Consider the following 20,218-nt stretch of genomic DNA (forward strand, 5'->3'; position numbering starts at 1 on the left):
TGGAAACTAGTGTTAAACAGACGCGTCGATGGTGTAACGGTTAGCATTGGTGCCTTCCAAGCACTAGTTCCGGGTTCGACTCCCGGTCGACGCACTTAATTTTAATTTCAAATAAAACTATATTAATTAAAAACTTAGCAAAAAACTGTTTTGAACAGTCGCGTCGATGGTGTAACGGTTAGCATTGGTGCCTTCCAAGCACTAGTTCCGGGTTCGACTCCCGGTCGACGCACTTAATTTTGATTTCAAATTTACCTGAATTAAATAAATAATATTCTGGAAACTAATTTCAAACAGACCCGTTGATGGTGTAACGGTTAGCATTGGTGCCTTCCAAGCACTAGTTCCGGATTCGACTCCCGGTCGACGCACTTAATTTTTAATGTCAAATTTAACTATGTTAATTGAAAAAAAAAACTGTTTTAAACAGTCCCGTCTATGGTGTAACGGTTAGCATTGGTGCCTTCCAAGCACTAGTTCCTGGTTCGACTCCCGGTCGACGCACTTAATTTTGATTTCAAATTTACCTGAATTAAATAAATAATATTCTGGAAACTAGTTTTAAACAGACGCGTCGATGGTGTAACGGTTAGCATTGGTGCCTTCCAAGCACTAGTTCCGGGTTCCACTTCCGGTCGACGCACTTAACTTTTAATGTCAAATTTAACTATATTAATTAACAAAAAACTGTTTTAAGCAGTCACGTCGATGGTGTAACGGTTAGCATTGGTGCCTTCCAAGCACTAGTTCCGGGTTCGACTCCCGGTCGACGCACTTAACTTTTAATGTCAAATTTAACTATGTTAATTAACAAAAAACTGTTTTAAACAGTCGCGTGGATGGTGTAACGGTTAGCATTGGTGCCTTCCAAGCACTAGTTCCGGGTTCGACTCCCGGTCGACGCACTTAATTTTGATTTCAAATTTAACTGAATTAAATAAATAATATTCTGGAAACTAGATTTGAACAGTCGCGTCGATGGTGTAACGGTTAGCATTGGTGCCTTCCAAGCACTATTTCCGGGTTCGACTCCCGGTCGACGCACTTAATTTTAATTTCAAATTAAACTATATTAATTGAAAACTTAGCAAAAAACTGTTTTGAACAGTCGCGTCGATGGTGTAACGGTTAGCATTGGTGCCTTCCAAGCACTAGTTCCGGGTTCGACTCCCGGTCGACGCACTTAATTTTAATTTCAAATTAAACTATATTAATTAACAAAAAACTGTTTTAAACAGTCGCGTCGATGGTGTAACGGTTAGCATTGGTGCCTTCCAAGCACTAGTTCCCGGTTCGACTCCCGGTCGACGCACTTAATTTTAATTTCAAATTAAACTATATTAATTAACAAAAAACTTTTTTGAACAGTCGCGTCGATGGTGTAACGGTTAGCATTGGTGCCTTCCAAGCACTAGTTCCGGGTTCGACTCCCGATCGACGCACTTATTTTTGATTTCAAATTTAACTGAATTAAATAAATAATATTCTGGAAACTCTTTTTAAACAGACGCGTCGATGGTGTAACGGTTAGCATTGGTGCCTTCCAAGCACTAGTTCCGGGTTCGACTCCCGGACGACGCACTTAATTTTTATTTCAAATTTAACTGAATTGAATGAATAATATTCTGGAAACTAGTTTTAAACAGACGCTTCGATGGTGTAACGTTTAGCATTGGTGCCTTCCAAGCACTAGTTCCGGGTTCGACTCCCGGTCGACGCACTTAATTTTCAATTTCAAATTAAACTATATTAAATAAAAACTTAGCAAAAAACTGTTTTGAACAGTCGCGTCGATGGTGTAACGGTTAGCATTGGTGCCTTCCAAGCACTAGTTCCGGGTTCGACTCCCGGTCGACGCACTTAACTTTTAATGTCAAATTTAACTATGTTAATTAAAAAAAAAACTGTTTTAAACAGTCGCGTCGATGGTGTAACGGTTAGCATTGGTGCCTTCCAAGCACTAGTTCCGGGTTCGACTCCCGGTCGACGCACTTAATTTTGATTTCAAATTTAACTGAATTAAATAAATAATATTCTGGAAACTAGTGTTAAACAGACGCGTCGATGGTGTAACGGTTAGCATTGGTGCCTTCCAAGCACAAGTTCCGGGTTCGACTCCCGGTCCACGCACTTAATTTTGATTTCAAATTTAACTGAATTAAATAAATAATATTCTGGAAACTAGTGTTAAACAGACGCGTCGATGGTGTAACGGTTAGCATTGGTGCCTTCCAAGCACTAGTTCCGGGTTCGACTCCCGGTCGACGCACTTAATTTTAATTTCAAATTAAACTATGTTAATTAAAAACTTACCAAAAAACTGTTTTGAACAGACGCGTCGATGGTGTAACGGTTAGCATTGGTGCCTTCCAAGCACTAGTTCCGGGTTCGACTCCCGGTCGACGCACTTAATTTTGATTTCAAATTTAACTGAATTAAATAAATAATATTCTGGAAACTAGTTTTAAACAGACGCGTCGATGGTGTAACGGTTAGCATTGGTGCCTTCCAAGCACTAGTTCCGGGTTCGACTCCCGGTCGACGCACTTAATTTTAATTTCAAATTAAACAATATTAAATAAAAACTTAGCAAAAAACTTTTTTGAACAGTCGCGTCGATGGTGTAACGGTTAGCATTGGTGCCTTCCAAGCACTAGTTCCGGGTTCGACTCCCGATCGACGCACTTATTTTTGATTTCAAATTTAACTGAATTAAATAAATAATATTCTGGAAACTCTTTTTAAACAGACGCGTCGATGGTGTAACGGTTAGCATTGGTGCCTTCCAAGCACTAGTTCCGGATTCGACTCCCGGACGACGCACTTAATTTTATATCAAATTTAACTGAATTGAATGAATAATATTCTGGAAACTAGTTTTAAACAGACGCTTCGATGGTGTAACGTTTAGCATTGGTGCCTTCCAAGCACTAGTTCCGGCTTCGACTCCCGGTCGACGCACTTAATTTTAATTTCAAATTAAACTATATTAAATAAAAACTTAGCAAAAAACTGTTTTGAACAGTCGCGTCGATGGTGTAACGGTTAGCATTGGTGCCTTCCAAGCACTAGTTCCGGGTTCGACTCCCGGTCGACGCACTTAACTTTTAATGTCAAATTTAACTATGTTAATTAAAAAAAAAACTGTTTTAAACAGTCGCGTCCATGGTGTAACGGTTAGCATTGGTGCCTTCCAAGCACTAGTTCCGAGTTCGACTCCCGGTCGACGAACTTAATTTTAATTTCAAAATTAAGTAAATTAATTAAATACTTGCCAAAACTAATTTTAAACAGTCGCGTCGATGGTGTAACGGTTAGCATTGGTGCCTTCCAAGCACTAGTTCCGGGTTCGACTCCCGGTCGACGCACTTAATTTTGATTTCCAATTTACCTGAATTAAATAAATAATATTCTGGAAATTAGTTTCAAACAGACCCGTCGATGGTGTAACGGTTAGCATTGGTGCCTTCCAAGCACTAGTTCCGGGTTCGACTCCCGGTCGACGCACTTAATTTTAATTTCAAATTTAACTGAATTAAATAAATAATATTCTGGAAACTAGATTTGAACAGTCGCGTCGATGGTGTAACGGTTAGCATTGGTAACTTCCAAGCACTATTTCCTGGTTCGACTCCCGGTCGACGCACTTAACTTTTGATTTCAAATTTAACTGAATTAAATAAATAATATTCTGGAAACTAGATTTGAACAGTCGCGTCGATGGTGTAACGGTTAGCATTGGTGCCTTCCAAGCACTATTTCCGGGTTCGACTCCCGGTCGACGCACTTAATTTTAATTTCAAATTAAACTATATTAATTGAAAACTTAGCAAAAAACTGTTTTGAACAGTCGCGTCGATGGTGTAACGGTTAGCATTGGTGCCTTCCAATCACTAGTTCCGGGTTCGACTCCCGGTCGACGCACTTAATTTTAATTTCATATTAAACTATATTAATTAACAAAAAACTGTTTTAAACAGTCGCGTCGATGGTGTTAGGGTTAGCATTGGTGCCTTCATAGCACTAGTTCCGGGTTCGACTCATGGTCGACGCACTTAATTTTAATTTCAAATTTAACTGAATTAAATAAATAATATTCTGGAAACTAGATTTGAACAGTCGCGTCGATGGTGTAACGGTTAGCATTGGTGCCTTCCAAGCACTATTTCCGGGTTCGACTCCCGGTCGACGCACTTAATTTTAATTTCAAATTAAACTATATTAATTGAAAACTTATCAAAAAACTGTTCTGAACAGTCGCATCGATGGTGTAACGGTTAGCATTGGTGCCTTCCAAGCACTAGTTCCGGGTTCGACTTCCGGTCGACGCACTTAATTTTAATTTTAAATTAAACTATATTAATTGAAAACTTAGCAAAAAAATGTTCTGAACAGTCGCGTCGATGGTGTAACGGTTAGCATTGGTGCCTTCCAAGCACTAGTTCCGGGTTCGACTCCCGATCGACGCACTTAATTTTGATTTCAAATTTAACTGAATTAAATAAATAATATTCTGGAAACTAGTTTTAAACAGACGCGTCGATGGTGTAACGGTTAGCATTGGTGCCTTCCAAGCACTAGTTCCGGGTTCGACTCCCGGTCGACGCACTTAATTTTAATTTCAAATTTCACTATATTAATTAAATACTTAGCAAAAAACTTTTTCGAACAGTCGCGTCGATGGTGTAACGGTTAGCACTGGTGCCTTCCAAGCACTATTTCCGGGTCTGACTCCCGGTCGACGCACTTAATTTTAATTTCAAATTAAACTATATTAATTGAAAACTTAGCAAAAAACTGTTTTGAACAGTCGCGTCGATGGTGTAACGGTTAGCATTGGTGCCTTCCAAGCACTAGTTCCGGGTTCGACTCCCGGTCGACGCACTTAATTTTGATTTCAAATTTAACTGAATTAAATAAATAATATTCTGGAAACTAGTGTTAAACAGACGCGTCGATGGTGTAACGGTTAGCATTGGTGCCTTCCAAGCACAAGTTCCGGGTTCGACTCCCGGTCGACGCACTTAATTTTGATTTCAAATTTAACTGAATTAAATAAATAATATTCTGGAAACTAGTGTTAAACAGACGCGTCGATGGTGTAACGGTTAGCATTGGTGCCTTCCAAGCACTAGTTCCGGGTTCGACTCCCGGTCGACGCACTTAATTTTGATATTAAATTTTACTGAATTAAATAAATAATATTCTGGAAACTAGTGTTAAACAGACGCGTCGATGGTGTAACGGTTAGCATTGGTGCCTTCCAAGCACTAGTTCCGGGTTCGACTCCCGGTCGTCGCACTTAATTTTAATTTCAAATTAAACTATATTAATTAAAAACTTAGCAAAAAACTGTTTTGAACAGTCGCGTCGATGGTGTAACGGTTAGCATTGGTGCCTTCCAAGCACTAGTTCCGGGTTCGACTCCCGGTCGACGCACTTAATTTTAATTTCAAATTAAACTATGTTAATTAAAAACTTAGCAAAAAACTGTTTTGAACAGACGCGTCGATGGTGTAACGGTTAGCATTGGTGCCTTCCAAGCACTAGTTCCGGGTTCGACTCCCGGTCGACGCACTTAATTTTGATTTCAAATTTAACTGAATTAAATAAATAATATTCTGGAAACTAGTTTTAAACAGACGCGTCGATGGTGTAACGGTTAGCATTGGTGCCTTCCAAGCACTAGTTCCGGGTTCGACTCCCGGTCGACGCACTTAATTTTAATTTCAAATTAAACAATATTAAATAAAAACTTAGCAAAAAACTTTTTTGAACAGTCGCGTCGATGGTGTAACGGTTAGCATTGGTGCCTTCCAAGCACTAGTTCCGGGTTCGACTCCCGATCGACGCACTTATTTTTGATTTCAAATTTAACTGAATTAAATAAATAATATTCTGGAAACTCTTTTTAAACAGACGCGTCGATGGTGTAACGGTTAGCATTGGTGCCTTCCAAGCACTAGTTCCGGGTTCGACTCCCGGACGACGCACTTAATTTTTATATCAAATTTAACTGAATTGAATGAATAATATTCTGGAAACTAGTTTTAAACAGACGCTTCGATGGTGTAACGTTTAGCATTGGTGCCTTCCAAGCACTAGTTCCGGCTTCGACTCCCGGTCGACGCACTTAATTTTAATTTCAAATTAAACTATATTAAATAAAAACTTAGCAAAAAACTGTTTTGAACAGTCGCGTCGATGGTGTAACGGTTAGCATTGGTGCCTTCCAAGCACTAGTTCCGGGTTCGACTCCCGGTCGACGCACTTAACTTTTAATGTCAAATTTAACTATGTTAATTAAAAAAAAAACTGTTTTAAACAGTCGCGTCCATGGTGTAACGGTTAGCATTGGTGCCTTCCAAGCACTAGTTCCGAGTTCGACTCCCGGTCGACGAACTTAATTTTAATTTCAAAATTAAGTAAATTAATTAAATACTTGCCAAAACTAATTTTAAACAGTCGCGTCGATGGTGTAACGGTTAGCATTGGTGCCTTCCAAGCACTAGTTCCGGGTTCGACTCCCGGTCGACGCACTTAATTTTGATTTCCAATTTACCTGAATTAAATAAATAATATTCTGGAAATTAGTTTCAAACAGACCCGTCGATGGTGTAACGGTTAGCATTGGTGCCTTCCAAGCACTAGTTCCGGGTTCGACTCCCGGTCGACGCACTTAATTTTAATTTCAAATTTAACTGAATTAAATAAATAATATTCTGGAAACTAGATTTGAACAGTCGCGTCGATGGTGTAACGGTTAGCATTGGTAACTTCCAAGCACTATTTCCTGGTTCGACTCCCGGTCGACGCACTTAACTTTTGATTTCAAATTTAACTGAATTAAATAAATAATATTCTGGAAACTAGATTTGAACAGTCGCGTCGATGGTGTAACGGTTAGCATTGGTGCCTTCCAAGCACTATTTCCGGGTTCGACTCCCGGTCGACGCACTTAATTTTAATTTCAAATTAAACTATATTAATTGAAAACTTAGCAAAAAACTGTTTTGAACAGTCGCGTCGATGGTGTAACGGTTAGCATTGGTGCCTTCCAATCACTAGTTCCGGGTTCGAATCCCGGTCGACGCACTTAATTTTAATTTCATATTAAACTATATTAATTAACAAAAAACTGTTTTAAACAGTCGCGTCGATGGTGTTAGGGTTAGCATTGGTGCCTTCCAAGCACTAGTTCCGGGTTCGACTCATGGTCGACGCACTTAATTTTAATTTCAAATTTAACTGAATTAAATAAATAATATTCTGGAAACTAGATTTGAACAGTCGCGTCGATGGTGTAACGGTTAGCATTGGTGCCTTCCAAGCACTATTTCCGGGTTCGACTCCCGGTCGACGCACTTAATTTTAATTTCAAATTAAACTATATTAATTGAAAACTTATCAAAAAACTGTTCTGAACAGTCGCGTCGATGGTGTAACGGTTAGCATTGGTGTCTTCCAAGCACTAGTTCCGGGTTCGACTTCCGGTCGACGCACTTAATTTTAATTTTAAATTAAACTATATTAATTGAAAACTTAGCAAAAAAATGTTCTGAACAGTCGCGTCGATGGTGTAACGGTTAGCATTGGTGCCTTCCAAGCACTAGTTCCGGGTTCGACTCCCGATCGACGCACTTAATTTTGATTTCAAATTCAACTGAATTAAATAAATAATATTCTGGAAACTAGTTTTAAACAGACGCGTCGATGGTGTAACGGTTAGCATTGGTGCCTTCCAAGCACTAGTTCCGGGTTCGACTCCCGGTCGACGCACTTAATTTTAATTTCAAATTTCACTATATTAATTAAATACTTAGCAAAAAACTTTTTCGAACAGTCGCGTCGATGGTGTAACGGTTAGCATTGGTGCCTTCCAAGCACTAGTTCCGGGTTCGACTCCCGATTGACGCACTTAATTTTGATTTCAAATTTAACTGAATTAAATAAATAATATTCTGGAAACTAGTTTTAAACAGACGCGTCGATGGTGTAACGGTTAGCATTGGTGCCTTCCAAGCACTAGTTCCGGGTTCGACTCCCGGACGACGCATTAATTTTGATTTCAAATTAAACTATATTAATTAAAAACTTAGCAATAAACTGTTTTGAACAGTCGCGTCGATGGTGTAACGGTTAGCATTGGTGCCTTCCAAGCACTAGTTCCGGGTTCGACTCCCGGACGACGCACTTAATTTTGATTTCAAATTTAACTGAATTTAATGAATAATATTCTGGAAACTAGTTTTAAACAGACGCGTCGATGGTGTAACGGTTTGCATTGATGCCTTCCAAGCACTAGTTCCGGGTTCGACTCCCGGTCGACGCACTTAATTTTGATTTCAAATTTACCCGAATTAAATAAATAATATTCTGGAAACTAGTTTTAAACAGACGCTTCGATGGTGTAACGTTTAGCATTGTTGCCTTCCAAGCACTAGTTCCGGGTTCGACTCCCGAACGACGCACTTAAATTTGATTTCAAATTTAACTGAATTGAATGAATAATATTCTGGATACTAGTTTTAAACAGACGCGTCGATGGTGTAACGGTTTGCATTGATGCCTTCCAAGCACTAGTTCCGGGTTCGACTCCCGGACGACGCACTTAATTTTGATTTCAAATTTAACTGAATTTAATGAATAATATTCTGGAAACTAATTTTAAACAGACGCGTCGATGGTGTAACGGTTTGCATTGATGCCTTCCAAGCACTAGTTCCGGGTTCGACTCCCGGTCGACGCACTTAATTTTAATTTCCAATTAAACTATATTAATTAAAAACTTAGCAAAAAACTGTTTTGAACAGTCGCGTCGATGGTGTAACGGTTAGCATTGGTGCCTTCCAAGCACTAGTTCCGGGTTCGACTTCCGATTGACGCACTTAATTTTGATTTCAAATTTAACTGAATTAAATAAATAATATTCTGGAAACTAGTTTTGAACAGACGCGTCCATGGTGTAACGGTTAGCATTGGTGCCTTCCAAGCACTAGTTCCGGGTTCGACTCCCGGTCGACGCACTTAATTTTAATTTCAAATTTCACTATATTAATTAAATACTTAGCAAAAAACTTTTTCGAACAGTCGCGTCGATGGTGTAACGGCTAGCATTGGTGCCTTCCAAGCACTAGTTCCGGGTTCGACTCCCGATTGACGCACTTAATTTTGATTTCAAATTTAACTGAATTAAATAAATAATATTCTGGAAACTAGTTTTAAACAGACGCGTCGATGGTGTAACGGTTAGCATTGGTGCCTTCCAAGCACTAGTTCCGGGTTCGACTCCCGGTCGACGCACTTAATTTTAATTTCAAATTTCACTATATTAATTAAATACTTAGCAAAAAACTTTTTCGAACAGTCGCGTCGATGGTGTAACGGTTAGCATTGGTGCCTTCCAAGCACTAGTTCCGGGTTCGACTCCCGATTGACGCACTTAATTTTGATTTCAAATTTAACTGAATTAAATAAATAATATTCTGGAAACTAGTTTTAAACAGACGCGTCGATGGTGTAACGGTTAGCATTGGTGCCTTCCAAGCACTAGTTCCGGGTTCGACTTCCGGTCGACGCACTTTATTTTTAATTTCAAATTTAACTAAATTAATTAAAAACTTACCAAAACTCGTTTTAAACAGTCGCGTCGATGGTGTAACGGTTAGCATTGGTGCCTTCCAAGCACTAGTTCCAGGTTCGACTCCCGTTCGACGCACTTAATTTTCAATTTCAAATTTAACTAAATTAATTAAAAACTTACCAAAACTAGTTTTAAACAGACGCGTCGATGGTGTAACGGTTAGCATTGGTGCCTTCCAAGCACTAGTTCCGGGTTCGACTCCCGGTCGACGCACTTAATTTTAATTTCAAATTTCACTATATTAATTAACAAAAAACTGTTTTAAACAGTCGCGTCGATGGTGTTAGGGTTAGCATTGGTGCCTTCCAAGCACTAGTTCCGGGTTCGACTCCCGGTCGACGCACTTAATTTTAATTTCAAATTTCACTATATTAATTAACAAAAAACTGTTTTAAACAGTCGCGTCGATGGTGTAACGGTTAGCATTGGTGCCTTCCAAGCACTAGTTCCGGGTTCGAATCCCGGTCGACGCACTTAATTTTAATTTCATATTAAACTATATTAATTAACAAAAAACTGTTTTAAACAGTCGCGTCGATGGTGTTAGGGTTAGCATTGGTGCCTTCCAAGCACTAGTTCCGGGTTCGACTCATGGTCGACGCACTTAATTTTAATTTCAAATTTAACTGAATTAAATAAATAATATTCTGGAAACTAGATTTGAACAGTCGCGTCGATGGTGTAACGGTTAGCATTGGTGCCTTCCAAGCACTATTTCCGGGTTCGACTCCCGGTCGACGCACTTAATTTTAATTTCAAATTAAACTATATTAATTGAAAACTTATCAAAAAACTGTTCTGAACAGTCGCGTCGATGGTGTAACGGTTAGCATTGGTGCCTTCCAAGCACTAGTTCCGGGTTCGACTTCCGGTCGACGCACTTAATTTTAATTTTAAATTAAACTATATTAATTGAAAACTTAGCAAAAAAATGTTCTGAACAGTCGCGTCGATGGTGTAACGGTTAGCATTGGTGCCTTCCAAGCACTAGTTCCGGGTTCGACTCCCGATCGACGCACTTAATTTTGATTTCAAATTCAACTGAATTAAATAAATAATATTCTGGAAACTAGTTTTAAACAGACGCGTCGATGGTGTAACGGTTAGCATTGGTGCCTTCCAAGCACTAGTTCCGGGTTCGACTCCCGGTCGACGCACTTAATTTTAATTTCAAATTTCACTATATTAATTAAATACTTAGCAAAAAACTTTTTCGAACAGTCGCGTCGATGGTGTAACGGTTAGCATTGGTGCCTTCCAAGCACTAGTTCCGGGTTCGACTCCCGATTGACGCACTTAATTTTGATTTCAAATTTAACTGAATTAAATAAACAATATTCTGGAAACTAGTTTTAAACAGACGCGTCGATGGTGTAACGGTTAGCATTGGTGCCTTCCAAGCACTAGTTCCGGGTTCGACTCCCGGACGACGCATTAATTTTGATTTCAAATTAAACTATATTAATTAAAAACTTAGCAATAAACTGTTTTGAACAGTCGCGTCGATGGTGTAACGGTTAGCATTGGTGCCTTCCAAGCACTAGTTCCGGGTTCGACTCCCGGACGACGCACTTAATTTTGATTTCAAATTTAACTGAATTTAATGAATAATATTCTGGAAACTAGTTTTAAACAGACGCGTCGATGGTGTAACGGTTTGCATTGATGCCTTCCAAGCACTAGTTCCGGGTTCGACTCCCGGTCGACGCACTTAATTTTGATTTCAAATTTACCCGAATTAAATAAATAATATTCTGGAAACTAGTTTTAAACAGACGCTTCGATGGTGTAACGTTTAGCATTGTTGCCTTCCAAGCACTAGTTCCGGGTTCGACTCCCGAACGACGCACTTAAATTTGATTTCAAATTTAACTGAATTGAATGAATAATATTCTGGATACTAGTTTTAAACAGACGCGTCGATGGTGTAACGGTTTGCATTGATGCCTTCCAAGCACTAGTTCCGGGTTCGACTCCCGGACGACGCACTTAATTTTGATTTCAAATTTAACTGAATTTAATGAATAATATTCTGGAAACTAGTTTTAAACAGACGCGTCGATGGTGTAACGGTTTGCATTGATGCCTTCCAAGCACTAGTTCCGGGTTCGACTCCCGGTCGACGCACTTAATTTTAATTTCCAATTAAACTATATTAATTAAAAACTTAGCAAAAAACTGTTTTGAACAGTCGCGTCGATGGTGTAACGGTTAGCATTGGTGCCTTCCAAGCACTAGTTCCGGGTTCGACTCCCGATTGACGCACTTAATTTTGATTTCAAATTTAACTGAATTAAATAAATAATATTCTGGAAACTAGTTTTGAACAGACGCGTCGATGGTGTAACGGTTAGCATTGGTGCCTTCCAAGCACTAGTTCCGGTTTCGACTCCCGGTCGACGCACTTAATTTTAATTTCAAATTTCACTATATTAATTAAATACTTAGCAAAAAACTTTTTCGAACAGTCGCGTCGATGGTGTAACGGTTAGCATTGGTGCCTTCCAAGCACTAGTTCCGGGTTCGACTCCCGATTGACGCACTTAATTTTGATTTCAAATTTAACTGAATTAAATAAATAATATTCTGGAAACTAGTTTTAAACAGACGCGTCGATGGTGTAACGGTTAGCATTGGTGCCTTCCAAGCACTAGTTCCGGGTTCGACTCCCGGTCGACGCACTTAATTTTAATTTCAAATTTCACTATATTAATTAAATACTTAGCAAAAAACTTTTTCGAACAGTCGCGTCGATGGTGTAACGGTTAGCATTGGTGCCTTCCAAGCACTAGTTCCGGGTTCGACTCCCGATTGACGCACTTAATTTTGATTTCAAATTTAACTGAATTAAATAAATAATATTCTGGAAACTAGTTTTAAACAGACGCGTCGATGGTGTAACGGTTAGCATTGGTGCCTTCCAAGCACTAGTTCCGGGTTCGACTCCCGGTCGACGAACTTAATTTTGATTTCAAATTTCACTATATTAATTAAATACTTAGCAAAAAACTTTTTCGAACAGTCGCGTCGATGGTGTAACGGTTAGCATTGGTGCCTTCCAAGCACTAGTTCCGGGTTCGACTCCCGATTGACGCACTTAATTTTGATTTCAAATTTAACTGAATTAAATAAATAATATTCTGGAAACTAGTTTTAAACAGACGCGTCGATGGTGTAACGGTTAGCATTGGTGCCTTCCAAGCACTAGTTCCGGGTTCGACTCCCGGTCGACGAACTTAATTTTGATTTCAAATTTCACTATATTAATTAAATACTTAGCAAAAAACTTTTTCGAACAGTCGCGTCGATGGTGTAACGGTTAGCATTGGTGCCTTCCAAGCACTAGTTCCGGGTTCGACTCCCGATTGACGCACTTAATTTTGATTTCAAATTAAACTATATTAATTGAAAACTTATCAAAAAACTGTTCTGAACAGTCGCGTCGATGGTGTAACGGTTAGCATTGGTGCCTTCCAAGCACTAGTTCCGGGTTCGACTTCCGGTCGACGCACTTAATTTTAATTTTAAATTAAACTATATTAATTGAAAACTTAGCAAAAAAATGTTCTGAACAGTCGCGTCGATGGTGTAACGGTTAGCATTGGTGCCTTCCAAGCACTAGTTCCGGGTTCGACTCCCGATCGACGCACTTAATTTTGATTTCAAATTCAACTGAATTAAATAAATAATATTCTGGAAACTAGTTTTAAACAGACGCGTCGATGGTGTAACGGTTAGCATTGGTGCCTTCCAAGCACTAGTTCCGGGTTCGACTCCCGGTCGACGCACTTAATTTTAATTTCAAATTTCACTATATTAATTAAATACTTAGCAAAAAACTTTTTCGAACAGTCGCGTCGATGGTGTAACGGTTAGCATTGGTGCCTTCCAAGCACTAGTTCCGGGTTCGACTCCCGATTGACGCACTTAATTTTGATTTCAAATTTAACTGAATTAAATAAATAATATTCTGGAAACTAGTTTTAAACAGACGCGTCGATGGTGTAACGGTTAGCATTGGTGCCTTCCAAGCACTAGTTCCGGGTTCGACTCCCGGACGACGCATTAATTTTGATTTCAAATTAAACTATATTAATTAAAAACTTAGCAATAAACTGTTTTGAACAGTCGCGTCGATGGTGTAACGGTTAGCATTGGTGCCTTCCAAGCACTAGTTCCGGGTTCGACTCCCGGACGACGCACTTAATTTTGATTTCAAATTTAACTGAATTTAATGAATAATATTCTGGAAACTAGTTTTAAACAGACGCGTCGATGGTGTAACGGTTTGCATTGATGCCTTCCAAGCACTAGTTCCGGGTTCGACTCCCGGTCGACGCACTTAATTTTGATTTCAAATTTACCCGAATTAAATAAATAATATTCTGGAAACTAGTTTTAAACAGACGCTTCGATGGTGTAACGTTTAGCATTGTTGCCTTCCAAGCACTAGTTCCGGGTTCGACTCCCGAACGACGCACTTAAATTTGATTTCAAATTTAACTGAATTGAATGAATAATATTCTGGATACTAGTTTTAAACAGACGCGTCGATGGTGTAACGGTTTGCATTGATGCCTTCCAAGCACTAGTTCCGGGTTCGACTCCCGGACGACGCACTTAATTTTGATTTCAAATTTAACTGAATTTAATGAATAATATTCTGGAAACTAATTTTAGACAGACGCGTCGATGGTGTAACGGTTTGCATTGATGCCTTCCAAGCACTAGTTCCGGGTTCGACTCCCGGTCGACGCACTTAATTTTAATTTCCAATTAAACTATATTAATTAAAAACTTAGCAAAAAACTGTTTTGAACAGTCGCGTCGATGGTGTAACGGTTAGCATTGGTGCCTTCCAAGCACTAGTTCCGGGTTCGACTTCCGATTGACGCACTTAATTTTGATTTCAAATTTAACTGAATTAAATAAATAATATTCTGGAAACTAGTTTTGAACAGACGCGTCGATGGTGTAACGGTTAGCATTGGTGCCTTCCAAGCACTAGTTCCGGGTTCGACTCCCGGTCGACGCACTTAATTTTAATTTCAAATTTCACTATATTAATTAAATACTTAGCAAAAAACTTTTTCGAACAGTCGCGTCGATGGTGTAACGGCTAGCATTGGTGCCTTCCAAGCACTAGTTCCGGGTTCGACTCCCGATTGACGCACTTAATTTTGATTTCAAATTTAACTGAATTAAATAAATAATATTCTGGAAACTAGTTTTAAACAGACGCGTCGATGGTGTAACGGTTAGCATTGGTGCCTTCCAAGCACTAGTTCCGGGTTCGACTCCCGGTCGACGCACTTAATTTTAATTTCAAATTTCACTATATTAATTAAATACTTAGCAAAAAACTTTTTCGAACAGTCGCGTCGATGGTGTAACGGTTAGCATTGGTGCCTTCCAAGCACTAGTTCCGGGTTCGACTCCCGATTGACGCACTTAATTTTGATTTCAAATTTAACTGAATTAAATAAATAATATTCTGGAAACTAGTTTTAAACAGACGCGTCGATGGTGTAACGGTTAGCATTGGTGCCTTCCAAGCACTAGTTCCGGGTTCGACTTCCGGTCGACGCACTTTATTTTTAATTTCAAATTTAACTAAATTAATTAAAAACTTACCAAAACTCGTTTTAAACAGTCGCGTCGATGGTGTAACGGTTAGCATTGGTGCCTTCCAAGCACTAGTTCCAGGTTCGACTCCCGTTCGACGCACTTAATTTTCAATTTCAAATTTAACTAAATTAATTAAAAACTTACCAAAACTAGTTTTAAACAGACGCGTCGATGGTGTAACGGTTAGTATTGGTGCCTTCCAAGCACTAGTTCCGGGTTCGACTCCCGGTCGACGCACTTAATTTTAATTTCAAATTTCACTATATTAATTAACAAAAAACTGTTTTAAACAGTCGCGTCGATGGTGTAACGGTTAGCATTGGTGCCTTCCAATCACTAGTTCCGGGTTCGAATCCCGGTCGACGCACTTAATTTTAATTTCAAATTTCACTATATTAATTAAATACTTAGCAAAAAACTTTTTCGAACAGTCGCGTCGATGGTGTAACGGTTAGCATTGGTGCCTTCCAATCACTAGTTCCGGGTTCGAATCCCGGTCGACGCACTTAATTTTAATTTCAAATTTCACTATATTAATTAAATACTTAGCAAAAAACTTTTTCGAACAGTCGCGTCGATGGTGTAACGGTTAGCATTGGTGCCTTCCAAGCACTAGTTCCGGGTTCGACTCCCGATTGACGCACTTAATTTTGATTTCAAATTTAACTGAATTAAATAAATAATATTCTGGAAACTAGTTTTAAACAGACGCGTCGATGGTGTAACGGTTAGCATTGGTGCCTTCCAAGCACTAGTTCCGGGTTCGACTTCCGGTCGACGCACTTTATTTTTAATTTCAAATTTAACTAAATTAATTAAAAACTTACCAAAACTCGTTTTAAACAGTCGCGTCGATGGTGTAACGGTTAGCATTGGTGCCTTCCAAGCACTAGTTCCAGGTTCGACTCCCGTTCGACGCACTTAATTTTCAATTTCAAATTTAACTAAATTAATTAAAAACTTACCAAAACTAGTTTTAAACAGACGCGTCGATGGTGTAACGGTTAGTATTGGTGCCTTCCAAGCACTAGTTCCGGGTTCGACTCCCGGTCGACGCACTTAATTTTAATTTCAAATTTCACTATATTAATTAACAAAAAACTGTTTTAAACAGTCGCGTCGATGGTGTTAGGGTTAGCATTGGTGCCTTCCAAGCACTAGTTCCGGGTTCGACTCATGGTCGACGCACTTAATTTTAATTTCAAATTTAACTGAATTAAATAAATAATATTCTGGAAACTAGATTTGAACAGTCGCGTCGATGGTGTAACGGTTAGCATTGGTGCCTTCCAAGCACTATTTCCGGGTTCGACTCCCGGTCGACGCACTTAATTTTAATTTCAAATTAAACTATATTAATTGAAAACTTATCAAAAAACTGTTCTGAACAGTCGCGTCGATGGTGTAACGGTTAGCATTGGTGCCTTCCAAGCACTAGTTCCGGGTTCGACTTCCGGTCGACGCACTTAATTTTAATTTTAAATTAAACTATATTAATTGAAAACTTAGCAAAAAAATGTTCTGAACAGTCGCGTCGATGGTGTAACGGTTAGCATTGGTGCCTTCCAAGCACTAGTTCCGGGTTCGACTCCCGATCGACGCACTTAATTTTGATTTTAAATTCAACTGAATTAAATAAATAATATTCTGGAAACTAGTTTTAAACAGACGCGTCGATGGTGTAACGGTTAGCATTGGTGCCTTCCAAGCACTAGTTCCGGGTTCGACTCCCGGTCGACGCACTTAATTTTAATTTCAAATTTCACTATATTAATTAAATACTTAGCAAAAAACTTTTTCGAACAGTCGCGTCGATGGTGTAACGGTTAGCATTGGTGCCTTCCAAGCACTAGTTCCGGGTTCGACTCCCGATTGACGCACTTAATTTTGATTTCAAATTTAACTGAATTAAATAAACAATATTCTGGAAACTAGTTTTAAACAGACGCGTCGATGGTGTAACGGTTAGCATTGGTGCCTTCCAAGCACTAGTTCCGGGTTCGACTCCCGGACGACGCATTAATTTTGATTTCAAATTAAACTATATTAATTAAAAACTTAGCAATAAACTGTTTTGAACAGTCGCGTCGATGGTGTAACGGTTAGCATTGGTGCCTTCCAAGCACTAGTTCCGGGTTCGACTCCCGGACGACGCACTTAATTTTGATTTCAAATTTAACTGAATTTAATGAATAATATTCTGGAAACTAGTTTTAAACAGACGCGTCGATGGTGTAACGGTTTGCATTGATGCCTTCCAAGCACTAGTTCCGGGTTCGACTCCCGGTCGACGCACTTAATTTTGATTTCAAATTTACCCGAATTAAATAAATAATATTCTGGAAACTAGTTTTAAACAGACGCTTCGATGGTGTAACGTTTAGCATTGTTGCCTTCCAAGCACTAGTTCCGGGTTCGACTCCCGAACGACGCACTTAAATTTGATTTCAAATTTAACTGAATTGAATGAATAATATTCTGGATACTAGTTTTAAACAGACGCGTCGATGGTGTAACGGTTTGCATTGATGCCTTCCAAGCACTAGTTCCGGGTTCGACTCCCGGACGACGCACTTAATTTTGATTTCAAATTTAACTGAATTTAATGAATAATATTCTGGAAACTAGTTTTAAACAGACGCGTCGATGGTGTAACGGTTTGCATTGATGCCTTCCAAGCACTAGTTCCGGGTTCGACTCCCGGTCGACGCACTTAATTTTAATTTCCAATTAAACTATATTAATTAAAAACTTAGCAAAAAACTGTTTTGAACAGTCGCGTCGATGGTGTAACGGTTAGCATTGGTGCCTTCCAAGCACTAGTTCCGGGTTCGACTCCCGATTGACGCACATAATTTTGATTTTAAATTTAACTGAATTAAATAAATAATATTCTGGAAACTAGTTTTGAACAGACGCGTCGATGGTGTAACGGTTAGCATTGGTGCCTTCCAAGCACTAGTTCCGGTTTCGACTCCCGGTCGACGCACTTAATTTTAATTTCAAATTTCACTATATTAATTAAATACTTAGCAAAAAACTTTTTCGAACAGTCGCGTCGATGGTGTAACGGTTATCATTGGTGCCTTCCAAGCACTAGTTCCGGGTTCGACTCCCGATTGACGCACTTAATTTTGATTTCAAATTTAACTGAATTAAATAAATAATATTCTGGAAACTAGTTTTAAACAGACGCGTCGATGGTGTAACGGTTAGCATTGGTGCCTTCCAAGCACTAGTTCCGGGTTCGACTCCCGGTCGACGCACTTAATTTTAATTTCAAATTTCACTATATTAATTAAATACTTAGCAAAAAACTTTTTCGAACAGTCGCGTCGATGGTGTAACGGTTAGCATTGGTGCCTTCCAAGCACTAGTTCCGGGTTCGACTCCCGATTGACGCACTTAATTTTGATTTCAAATTTAACTGAATTAAATAAATAATATTCTGGAAACTAGTTTTAAACAGACGCGTCGATGGTGTAACGGTTAGCATTGGTGCCTTCCAAGCACTAGTTCCGGGTTCGACTCCCGGTCGACGAACTTAATTTTGATTTCAAATTTCACTATATTAATTAAATACTTAGCAAAAAACTTTTTCGAACAGTCGCGTCGATGGTGTAACGGTTAGCATTGGTGCCTTCCAAGCACTAGTTCCGGGTTCGACTCCCGATTGACGCACTTAATTTTGATTTCAAATTTAACTGAATTAAATAAATAATATTCTGGAAACTAGTTTTAAACAGACGCGTCGATGGTGTAACGGTTAGCATTGGTGCCTTCCAAGCACTAGTTCCGGGTTCGACTCCCGGTCGACGAACTTAATTTTGATTTCAAATTTCACTATATTAATTAAATACTTAGCAAAAAACTTTTTCGAACAGTCGCGTCGATGGTGTAACGGTTAGCATTGGTGCCTTCCAAGCACTAGTTCCGGGTTCGACTCCCGATTGACGCACTTAATTTTGATTTCAAATTTAACTGAATTAAATAAATAATATTCTGGAAACTAGTTTTAAACAGTCGCGTCGATGGTGTAACGGTTAGCATTGGTGCCTTCCAAGCACTAGTTCCGGGTTCGACTTCCGGTCGACGCACTTTATTTTTAATTTCAAATTTAACTAAATTAATTAAAAACTTACCAAAACTCGTTTTAAACAGTCGCGTCGATGGTGTAACGGTTAGCATTGGTGCCTTCCAAGCACTAGTTCCGGGTTCTACTCCCGTCGTCGCACTTAAATTTTAATTTCAAATTTAACTAATTTAATTAAATAATATTCTGAAAACAAGTCTTAAACAGTCGCGTCGATGGTGTAACGGTTAGCATTGGTGCCTTCCAAGCACTAGTTCCAGGTTCGACTCCCGTTCGACGCACTTAATTTTCAATTTCAAATTTAACTAAATTAATTAAAAACTTACCAAAACTAGTTTTAAACAGACGCGTCGATGGTGTAACGGTTAGTATTGGTGCCTTCCAAGCACTAGTTCCGGGTTCGACTCCCGGTCGACGCACTTAATTTTAATTTCAAATTTCACTATATTAATTAAATACTTAGCAAAAAACTTTTTCGAACAGTCGCGTCGATGGTGAAACGGTTAGCATTGGTGCCTTCCAAGCACTAGTTCCGGGTTCGACTCCCGATTGACGCATTAATTTTGATTTCAAATTAAACTATATTAATTAAAAACTTAGCAATAAACTGTTTTGAACAGTCGCGTCGATGGTGTAACGGTTAGCATTGGTGCCTTCCAAGCACTAGTTCCGGGTTCGACTCCCGGTCGACGCACTTAACTTTTGATTTCAAATTTAACTGAATTAAATAAATAATATTCTGGAAACTAGTTTTAAACAGACGCGTCGATGGTGTAACGGTTAGCATTGGTGCCTTCCAAGCACTAGTTCCGGGTTCGACTCCCGGACGACGCATTAATTTTGATTTCAAATTA

The 20,218-nt window shown here is 39.1% G+C and overlaps 30 non-coding genes across 30 annotated transcripts; all 30 read left to right on the plus strand.

Moving 5' to 3' along the window:
• Positions 1–22: 22 nt before the first annotated feature.
• Positions 23–94, plus strand: Trnag-ucc (transfer RNA glycine (anticodon UCC)). The gene has a single exon. It is a non-coding gene; the product is annotated as a tRNA-Gly (tRNA).
• A 66-nt stretch (positions 95–160) lies between these two features.
• On the plus strand, positions 161–232 carry Trnag-ucc (transfer RNA glycine (anticodon UCC)). The gene has a single exon. It is a non-coding gene; the product is annotated as a tRNA-Gly (tRNA).
• An 878-nt stretch (positions 233–1,110) lies between these two features.
• Trnag-ucc (transfer RNA glycine (anticodon UCC)) lies at positions 1,111–1,182 on the plus strand. The gene has a single exon. It is a non-coding gene; the product is annotated as a tRNA-Gly (tRNA).
• A 605-nt stretch (positions 1,183–1,787) lies between these two features.
• On the plus strand, positions 1,788–1,859 carry Trnag-ucc (transfer RNA glycine (anticodon UCC)). The gene has a single exon. It is a non-coding gene; the product is annotated as a tRNA-Gly (tRNA).
• Positions 1,860–1,919: 60 nt separating this feature from the next.
• Trnag-ucc (transfer RNA glycine (anticodon UCC)) lies at positions 1,920–1,991 on the plus strand. Its single transcript has one exon. It is a non-coding gene; the product is annotated as a tRNA-Gly (tRNA).
• A 206-nt stretch (positions 1,992–2,197) lies between these two features.
• Positions 2,198–2,269, plus strand: Trnag-ucc (transfer RNA glycine (anticodon UCC)). The gene has a single exon. It is a non-coding gene; the product is annotated as a tRNA-Gly (tRNA).
• A 66-nt stretch (positions 2,270–2,335) lies between these two features.
• Trnag-ucc (transfer RNA glycine (anticodon UCC)) lies at positions 2,336–2,407 on the plus strand. Its single transcript has one exon. It is a non-coding gene; the product is annotated as a tRNA-Gly (tRNA).
• A 67-nt stretch (positions 2,408–2,474) lies between these two features.
• Trnag-ucc (transfer RNA glycine (anticodon UCC)) lies at positions 2,475–2,546 on the plus strand. The gene has a single exon. It is a non-coding gene; the product is annotated as a tRNA-Gly (tRNA).
• Positions 2,547–3,027: 481 nt separating this feature from the next.
• Trnag-ucc (transfer RNA glycine (anticodon UCC)) lies at positions 3,028–3,099 on the plus strand. Its single transcript has one exon. It is a non-coding gene; the product is annotated as a tRNA-Gly (tRNA).
• Positions 3,100–3,296: 197 nt separating this feature from the next.
• Positions 3,297–3,368, plus strand: Trnag-ucc (transfer RNA glycine (anticodon UCC)). The gene has a single exon. It is a non-coding gene; the product is annotated as a tRNA-Gly (tRNA).
• Positions 3,369–4,536: 1,168 nt separating this feature from the next.
• Trnag-ucc (transfer RNA glycine (anticodon UCC)) lies at positions 4,537–4,608 on the plus strand. Its single transcript has one exon. It is a non-coding gene; the product is annotated as a tRNA-Gly (tRNA).
• Positions 4,609–4,812: 204 nt separating this feature from the next.
• Trnag-ucc (transfer RNA glycine (anticodon UCC)) lies at positions 4,813–4,884 on the plus strand. Its single transcript has one exon. It is a non-coding gene; the product is annotated as a tRNA-Gly (tRNA).
• Positions 4,885–5,090: 206 nt separating this feature from the next.
• Positions 5,091–5,162, plus strand: Trnag-ucc (transfer RNA glycine (anticodon UCC)). The gene has a single exon. It is a non-coding gene; the product is annotated as a tRNA-Gly (tRNA).
• Positions 5,163–5,367: 205 nt separating this feature from the next.
• On the plus strand, positions 5,368–5,439 carry Trnag-ucc (transfer RNA glycine (anticodon UCC)). Its single transcript has one exon. It is a non-coding gene; the product is annotated as a tRNA-Gly (tRNA).
• A 66-nt stretch (positions 5,440–5,505) lies between these two features.
• On the plus strand, positions 5,506–5,577 carry Trnag-ucc (transfer RNA glycine (anticodon UCC)). Its single transcript has one exon. It is a non-coding gene; the product is annotated as a tRNA-Gly (tRNA).
• A 67-nt stretch (positions 5,578–5,644) lies between these two features.
• Trnag-ucc (transfer RNA glycine (anticodon UCC)) lies at positions 5,645–5,716 on the plus strand. The gene has a single exon. It is a non-coding gene; the product is annotated as a tRNA-Gly (tRNA).
• A 482-nt stretch (positions 5,717–6,198) lies between these two features.
• Positions 6,199–6,270, plus strand: Trnag-ucc (transfer RNA glycine (anticodon UCC)). Its single transcript has one exon. It is a non-coding gene; the product is annotated as a tRNA-Gly (tRNA).
• A 197-nt stretch (positions 6,271–6,467) lies between these two features.
• Trnag-ucc (transfer RNA glycine (anticodon UCC)) lies at positions 6,468–6,539 on the plus strand. Its single transcript has one exon. It is a non-coding gene; the product is annotated as a tRNA-Gly (tRNA).
• A 1,168-nt stretch (positions 6,540–7,707) lies between these two features.
• On the plus strand, positions 7,708–7,779 carry Trnag-ucc (transfer RNA glycine (anticodon UCC)). The gene has a single exon. It is a non-coding gene; the product is annotated as a tRNA-Gly (tRNA).
• Positions 7,780–9,231: 1,452 nt separating this feature from the next.
• Positions 9,232–9,303, plus strand: Trnag-ucc (transfer RNA glycine (anticodon UCC)). The gene has a single exon. It is a non-coding gene; the product is annotated as a tRNA-Gly (tRNA).
• A 481-nt stretch (positions 9,304–9,784) lies between these two features.
• Trnag-ucc (transfer RNA glycine (anticodon UCC)) lies at positions 9,785–9,856 on the plus strand. The gene has a single exon. It is a non-coding gene; the product is annotated as a tRNA-Gly (tRNA).
• Positions 9,857–10,044: 188 nt separating this feature from the next.
• On the plus strand, positions 10,045–10,116 carry Trnag-ucc (transfer RNA glycine (anticodon UCC)). The gene has a single exon. It is a non-coding gene; the product is annotated as a tRNA-Gly (tRNA).
• A 612-nt stretch (positions 10,117–10,728) lies between these two features.
• Positions 10,729–10,800, plus strand: Trnag-ucc (transfer RNA glycine (anticodon UCC)). Its single transcript has one exon. It is a non-coding gene; the product is annotated as a tRNA-Gly (tRNA).
• Positions 10,801–12,252: 1,452 nt separating this feature from the next.
• Trnag-ucc (transfer RNA glycine (anticodon UCC)) lies at positions 12,253–12,324 on the plus strand. The gene has a single exon. It is a non-coding gene; the product is annotated as a tRNA-Gly (tRNA).
• A 1,035-nt stretch (positions 12,325–13,359) lies between these two features.
• Trnag-ucc (transfer RNA glycine (anticodon UCC)) lies at positions 13,360–13,431 on the plus strand. Its single transcript has one exon. It is a non-coding gene; the product is annotated as a tRNA-Gly (tRNA).
• A 1,175-nt stretch (positions 13,432–14,606) lies between these two features.
• Trnag-ucc (transfer RNA glycine (anticodon UCC)) lies at positions 14,607–14,678 on the plus strand. Its single transcript has one exon. It is a non-coding gene; the product is annotated as a tRNA-Gly (tRNA).
• A 205-nt stretch (positions 14,679–14,883) lies between these two features.
• Trnag-ucc (transfer RNA glycine (anticodon UCC)) lies at positions 14,884–14,955 on the plus strand. The gene has a single exon. It is a non-coding gene; the product is annotated as a tRNA-Gly (tRNA).
• Positions 14,956–16,941: 1,986 nt separating this feature from the next.
• Positions 16,942–17,013, plus strand: Trnag-ucc (transfer RNA glycine (anticodon UCC)). Its single transcript has one exon. It is a non-coding gene; the product is annotated as a tRNA-Gly (tRNA).
• A 1,452-nt stretch (positions 17,014–18,465) lies between these two features.
• Trnag-ucc (transfer RNA glycine (anticodon UCC)) lies at positions 18,466–18,537 on the plus strand. The gene has a single exon. It is a non-coding gene; the product is annotated as a tRNA-Gly (tRNA).
• A 1,449-nt stretch (positions 18,538–19,986) lies between these two features.
• On the plus strand, positions 19,987–20,058 carry Trnag-ucc (transfer RNA glycine (anticodon UCC)). Its single transcript has one exon. It is a non-coding gene; the product is annotated as a tRNA-Gly (tRNA).
• The last annotated feature ends 160 nt before the right edge of the window (positions 20,059–20,218 follow it).

This window comes from Ascidiella aspersa, chromosome 3, assembly GCF_963924565.1.
Source record: "Ascidiella aspersa chromosome 3, kaAscAspe10.2, whole genome shotgun sequence".
Classification (NCBI taxonomy): domain Eukaryota; kingdom Metazoa; phylum Chordata; class Ascidiacea; order Phlebobranchia; family Ascidiidae; genus Ascidiella; species Ascidiella aspersa.